Source organism: Mustela nigripes, chromosome 6, assembly GCF_022355385.1.
Source record: "Mustela nigripes isolate SB6536 chromosome 6, MUSNIG.SB6536, whole genome shotgun sequence".
Classification (NCBI taxonomy): Eukaryota; Metazoa; Chordata; class Mammalia; order Carnivora; family Mustelidae; genus Mustela; species Mustela nigripes.
Window position 1 is genome coordinate 139,222,271 of NC_081562.1, and position 7,762 is coordinate 139,230,032.

The window sequence follows — 7,762 nt, forward strand, 5'->3', positions numbered from 1 at the left end:
GGCTTCATTGATAATGATTAAAGAGGTTATGTACACGGAGACGTGGGGTGTGCCAGGTTGGGCTGGGCCTGGGGACTTCAGCCTGCGGGGTTTGGTCTAGGCTGTGCTGGGCAGAAAGGATAGTTGTGAATAAGGCGGCAGTTGTGTAGAGGCTCAAATAAAGACTTGTGGTTTTGGCACACTGTCTCCATCGAGTCCTAATGATCTTTTTCATATATTCTTTCTCCCTGAGAGCAGGGAACAAAAATAACCCTCTGCATGGGATCTCAACACCCACCTTCATCAACCCCCAGCACCGTCCAAGGGGCTTAGAAAAGAAGGGCCTAGGTCAGTGACTATGTCAGGCCATAGTCACCCTATGTCAGTGATTAGTGTGCTTTTCAGTGGCAGAGACGGCCCAAACCTACCTCTCTGCAAGATTAGCGGTGTGCTGGGGAAGGTTCACCAACCAGCACTCCAAACAAACAACTAACGACTTTTAGCTTTTATCTATTTCTGTGGGTATAAATACCTTCCTCCTGGCTGATTTCAAGCTATCAAGGCGACCTTACTAAATGCCAGGTTGAGAAGAGATGTGGAGAAGCCCCCCTGTAATAGAGCGTGTTTACCACATAAATATAACAGATGTGACCCCAAGGGCACATATTAGAGTAAAAACAGTAAAATAACTACAAAGTTATGGGGTCTGAGTTCCTTGTTCTTAATATCTTTTAATGGTGCTAAACACACATGACTTAAAACTTACCATCCTTACCCTTGGGGCAAGTAATACAATATATGTTAATAAAAATAAAAAATTAAAAAAAAACTTACCATCTTAACTATTTGTAAGTGTACAGTTCAGTAGGGTTACGTCTATTCCCCTTGTTGCACAATCGCCCTGCAGAACCATCCTCACCTTGTAGAACTCAATCTCAGTACCCAAGCAACTCCTGTTTCCCCTCCCTTAGCCCCCAGCAGCCACCATTCTACTTTCTGTTTCTATGAGTTTGATGACTTTGGGTACCTTATGTAAGTGGAATCACACAGTATTTGTCCTTTCGTGGCTGGTTTATTTCACTTAGCATAATGTCTTCAAGATTCATCCATACTGCAGGGTGGGACTGAATTTCCTTCTTTTTAAAGACTTGATTGTATTCCAGTATATGTAAATAACACATTTTCTTTATCCATTCATCTGTTCATGAACACTTGGGTTGCTTCTACCCATTGGCTATTGTGAATAATACTGCTATGTATGTGGTATATAAATAACTCTGAGATACTGCTATGCATATGTGTGTGTATATATACATATATGTATTTATGTATATGTGTGTGCATATATATATATATTTACATATATATATATATATGTAAATATATATATATATATATATCCAGAAGTGTGATTGCTGGATTATATGGTAATTCCATTTTTAATTTTTGGAGGGGCTGCCATACTGTTTTCGATAGCAGCTGCACCATTTTACATTTTTTGCTAACAGTGCACAAGGGTTCTAATTTCTCTACTTCCTTGCCATTTGTTATTTTCTGCTTTAAAAAAAAAAGTCACTCTCCTAATGGGTATGAAGTGGTATCTCCTTGTCTTGATTTGTATTTCTCTAATTATCTAATGGTTAGTGATGTTGAACATCTTTTCATATGCTTATGGATATTTGTATAACTTTTCTGGAGAAACTTCTATTCATTTGCTTTTTGTTTGTTTGTTTGGTTGGTTGTTTTTGTGGGGTTTTTTTTTCATTTTATTTTATTTTATTTCTTTTCAGTGTTCCAGCATTCATTGTTTATGCACCACACCCAGTGCTCCATGGAATACGTGCCCTCCATAATACCCACCACCAGGCTCACTCAACCCACCCCTCCCCTCCCCTCCGAAACCTTCAGTTTGTTTCTCAGAGTCCACAGTCTCTCATGATTTGTCTCCTGCTCCAATTTCCCCCAACTCACTTCTCTGCTCCATCTCCTGATGTCCTCCGTGCTTTTCTTTCTTTTTTGATTGGGTTATTTTTTGTTGTTATAGGCATATTGAATTATATTCTTGATATTAACCCCTTATCAGATATGTGACTTGAAAGCATTTCCCCCCTTTCTATAGACTGTATTTTCACTCTGTTGATGGCATCCTTTGATGCATAGAAAGTTTTAATCTTGATGTAGTCTAATATATCAATTTTTACTTTTGTTTCCTATGCTTTTGGTGTCATATTCAAGAAATCATTGCTAAATCCAATGTCATGAAGGTTCCCCCCCTCCATGTTTCCTTTAAGAGTTTTATAGTTTTAGGTCTTACATGTAGGTCTTTGATCCATTTTGAGTTAATTTGTGTATACGATGTAAGGTCCCAACACTACTTTTTGAAAAGAGTATACTTTTCCCATTGAATGGTCTTGGCACTCCTGTCAAAATTCATGTGGCCATATAAATGAGGGTTTATTTCTGGACACTCTATTCTAGTCCATTGGTGTATGTGTCTGTCTTTATGCCAACACCACAGCTTTGATTATTGTAGCTTTGTTGGTAACTTTGAAATCAGGAAGTGTGAGATCTCCAACTTTGTTGTTTTTCAAGATTGTTTTGGCTATTCAGCGTCGCTTGAGATTCCATATGAATTTTAGGATGGACTTTTCTTTTCTAAAAAAATTGGCATTTGGATTTTGAGGAGGATGCATGGATTCTATAGGTCACTTTGGATTGAACAATGATAATGTTAACAATGTTAAGTCTTCCAGTCCATGAACACAAGCTCTTCTTCTATTTACTGTTGACTGCTTAATGTCTTTCAGCAATGTTTTGTAGTTCTCAGAGTATGTCTTTCACCTTCTTGGTTAAATTTATTCCTAAGTATTTCATTCTTTTTGATACTATTGTAAAATAATTACTTTTAAAATTGATTTTCAGATTGTTGGTTGTTGATGTATGAAACACTACTACTTTCGTGTTGATTTTGTCTCCTACAACTTTGCTGAATTGGTTTATTTGTTCTGAAAAGTTATTTTTTTAAAAAAAGACTTTATTTATTTATTTGAGAGAGAGAGAGAGAGAGAGACCACAAGTGTGGTGAAGGGCGGAGGGAGAAGCAGAGTCATGCTGAGCAGGGAGCCCAGTGGTGGGACTTGAGCCCAGGACTCCAGGATCATGCCCCGAGCCAAAGGCTGATGCTTAACTGACTGAACCACCCAGGTGACCTCTAACAAGTTTTTTGAGGAATCTTTAGAGCTCTCTGTGTAAAAAGTCATGCCATCTATAAGCAGAGATTATTGTATTATTTTCTTTACAGTTTGCATGCATTTTTTTCCCCTTTAATTCTTTTTCTTACCTAATTGCTCTGGCTAAGACTTCCAGTATTATTCTGAATAGAAGTGGTGAAAGGAAGCAACCTTGTGTTGTTTCTGATACTAGAGGAAAAGCTTTCAGTCTTTCACTATTGAGTATGATGTTAGTGGCGTTGTCATCTAGATCTTTGTTATGTTGATTGTTTTCTTCTATTCCTAGTTTGTTGAGTGTTTTTGTCATGAGAAAGGGTTGAATTTGTCAAATGCCTTTTCTGTGTCAATTGAGATGATAATGTATTTTTCCCCATCATTCTGATAATGTGTTATATTGATTGATTCTAATATGTTGAACCATCATTGCATTTCAAGAATAAATCCCACTTGGTCCTGGTATTTAATCCTTTTAAAGTGCTATTGAATTCTGTTTAACATTTTGCATTAATATTTATCAGGGATAGTGTTCTGTAGTTTTTTCTTGTATCTTTGATATTATATAATTTATTTACCTGTAAGCTTACATAATTTATTTTTTAATACTATTTAACAACCGGTTCATAAAATTCCTGAAAATTTAACAATTGGTTCTCATAAGTCAGTGTATGCTGGTTCTAACACATTACTGCCTAGATTTTGTGTCTCTTTTCCTTTTGCAATTTGGGGCACACTGAATTGAGAGACTTGCTTTATTTTGCTTAATCACAGGAACAGCAAGAGATATAGAGTACATCTGTATGTCAACTTACTTGGCAAAGAAATAAAGATCCAGAGCAAGTATTAAGTTGTAAATTGTTTTCCCAGCCCCTATCTGACTGCATCGTCTTGACAGAATTCAGTTATTTTTAAGGGAAGTCACTATAGATTTTATCTCTTTTTCTCTCTCTTTTGTTTAACATTGGCCCAGTTGAATATTTTTATGATCTCATTTAATTGTCTCAACAAGTAGGTACTGAAAGACCCCTCTCCCCTTGCTAAAGGCTTGTTTAAGTAACCTGATGTTCCCAAAGCACCCCTTATCCCCTTGCTGAAGGCTTGATTGTTCCCATAGCCGGATGGCAACACATACCATGATGTCTATTGTCTGTGATCACCCGGTCTGTCAAAAGAAAAGACAAATGAGGAATAGAGTGTACCTGGGACTTTCCAGAGTGCTGAGCCAAGGCCCACCAGAACAAACCGTTGTGTCCTTGCCTTAAACCCAGTGCCTGACAATGCTTGATTTAAGTTAACCAATCAGATCCCTGTAACCAAGCATCTGCTTCTGTAAGCTCGCTTCCCGCCACCCCAACCTTGCCCTATATAATCTGCTCCCCAACTTAGTCCGGCGCGCTCAGCCCACAAAGGCTCATGTGTCCGCAGGTGCCTGTGTAACCAATAAACCTCTTGCAACTTGCATCCAGTGGAGGCTTGGTGTCTGCTTCTTGGGTGCGGATCGAGGGTCTTTCAGTACTATTATTTCTCTCATTTTAGAGATTAAAAACACTGAAGTTTAGATAAGTTCAGTAACTCACACAAAGTCACACAGCTACATAGTTGTACAGTCAGGATTTGAACCAGAGCTGCCAGGGTTTCAGTTGTCATCTGATCATGATTGACACATCGTAGGATATAAATTGCCCCATTTGCTGTTGGCTGTTGATGTATGACTGTGTTTCTGTCTTTGAATACAGAGTATCTACAGCTCTGACTCCATCTAAGTTCTATCCACACCTTCACAGGAACTATGGGGTAAATTTCAGCCTAAGGACTGAACAAGGACACACTTGGACTGTGGGAAACTATGTAAGTGTCTCAGGTATCAGTCACGTAGCTATGCCATACAGCCACTTTTGTGGTGTTGCCTACTTGGTCATAATGTAGTATCCTTCAGATATATTTAAAACAATTGATTTACTAAAATTTTTTAAAGATTTTTTTTTTGTATTGATGTTTATGTTTTTCTGTATTGATCTGTAGTTTCTTCTTTTTTAAAAAATTTATTTCTTCTGGACGGAGCTTTGGCAATTTGTATCTTTTAAGGAATTTTTCTACTTCACGTAAATTGTCAAATTTATTGACATATAATTTTTAATTTCCTTATCATTTTAATTTCAGTAGAATCTGTAGTGATATTTCCTCCCATACTCATCATACTCCATACTTCTTTCTCTTTATCCTAATTAGTCTGACTGGAGATTTATCAATTTTACTGAACTACAGAGCCAGCTTTTGGTATCATTGATATTCTGTATTGTTTTACTTTTTAAAAATTTCTTTGATTTCCATTCTGATACTCATTATTTCCTTTCTTCTGCTTGCTTTAGATTTAATTTGCATTTCTTATTCTGGTTTCCTCTGGGGGTAGAAACTTAGGTCATTGATTTCTTTCTTCTTTTTGCTATAAGTTTCCTTCTAAGCACTGTTTTAACTCTATCTCACAACTTTTGATATGTGTACTTCCATTTTCCTTTAGTTCAAAATGCCCTAATTCTTTTGATTTCTTCTTTGACACATATATTTAGAAGTTTGTCATTTAGTTTCCAAATATTTAAGATTCTAGATTTCTATTAATAATCCTAATTTAATTCCATGGTGTTTAGTGAAAATACTTTGTATGATTTAGTGCCTTTTAAATTTATTGTTGCTTGTTTTATGGCCCACAGTATGGTTTATCTTGATAAATATTTCATGTGCACTTAGAAGCAGATGTGTACTTACAGTTGTTGGACTAAGTGTAAAAATGTCAATTAGGTCAAGTTAGTTGATGGGAGAACTGAGTGATTCATCATTTACATGTAACATGCAGTGCTCAGCACAAAAAAGACTCTCTTTTTGTTGTTGTTGTTTTTTGAATATTTTATTTATTTATTTGACAGAGAGGAGAGAGAGCACAGTAGGGTGAACAGCAGGCAGAAGGAAAGGGAGAAGCAGGCTCTCTGAGCCGAGAGATGTGGACCTCATCTCTGATGTGGACCCTGGTCCTGATCCCAGGATGCTGGGATCATGACCCGAGCCAAAAGCAAACATTTAACAACTGAGCCACCCAGGAGCCCCAACAAGTACCCTCCTTAATACCCATCACCCATTTAGCTTATCCCCTACCCACCTCCTGTCTATCAACCCTCAGTTTGTTCTCAGATAGTTAAGATTCTATTATCGTTTGCTTCACTCTCTTACTGGCAATCTTCTATTCTGAAATTTACTTTGTCTATTGTATTAATATAGTTACTTTAGATTTCTTCTGATTAGTGTTAACATGATTTATCCTGTTTGTGTTTTTAGATTTATGAATATCTTATAGACATGTGTAGATGGATTTTTTTTCTTTAAAATTTTTTTTAAAAAGATTCACTCATCTATTTTAAATAGAGAGAGATAAAGAGAGTGTTTGTGGGAGGTAGGGGCAGAGGGAGAGGGAGAGAAAACTAAGTAGATTCTGCTCTGAGCCCAGAGCCCACTGGGGGGCTCGGTCTCACAACCCAAGCTGAAACCAAGAGTCAGTTGCTCAACAAACCACATCACCCAGGTTTTTCTTTCTTAGGCAGTTGAATAATCTTTGCCTTTCCATTGGGTTGTTTAGCTCATTAACAATTAATATTATTTATGGGTTTGGGTTTAAATCTACTATGTTCATATTTGTTTTCTATTTACTTTACCACTTTTCTTCTTTTTCTGCTTTCTTTTGGGTCAATAGAATCTTGTTTATGATTTTACTTTATCTTCTTTCCTGGCTTATTAGCTATAACTCTGTTTTGTTATTTCAATGGTTGCTTTTGGACTCCTGGTATACATCTTTAACTCATTATAGTCTACCTTCAAGTGATATTATACTACTTCAAGTATAGCATAAGACTCTTTACTCCTGTCCTCCTCATGACCTTTGTACTGTCATGTATTTTCTTTTTGCCATAATGCCATAATACACTGTTATTTTTGCTTCAAAAAGTCCATTATCTTTTAAAAAGACTAAAAAAATAAAGAAAAGGGGTTTTTATATGTACATACATACTTTTCATTTCTTTTTTTTTTTAAACCTTTTTTTAAAGGGGGAGAGAGGGAGAGAATCTTAAGCAAGCTCCATGCCCAGCATGGAGCCCCACATGGAGTTTGATCTCAAAATCCCAAGATCAAGATCTGAGCAGAAATCAACAGTAGGATGTTTAACTGACTGAGCTACCCAGGTATCCCCATATTTACCATTTCTAATGTTCTTTATTTGTATATATCCAGATTTTAATCTAATATTTTCATCTGCTTCAATGAAAGCTTTAATATTTCTGGTAATGGATGTCTGCTTGTGAGGAAGTCTGTCAGTTTTGTATGTCTGAAAAAAAATTTCACCTTCACTTTCATAAGGTAATTTTGCCAAGTATAGAATTCTAGATTAATAGGTTTTTTGTTCAATAAACATATTGCTCGGGGCGCCTGGGTGGCTCAGTGGGTTAAGCTGCTGCCTTCAGCTCAGGTCATGATCTCAGGGTCCTGGGATCGAGTCCCGCATCGGGCTCTCT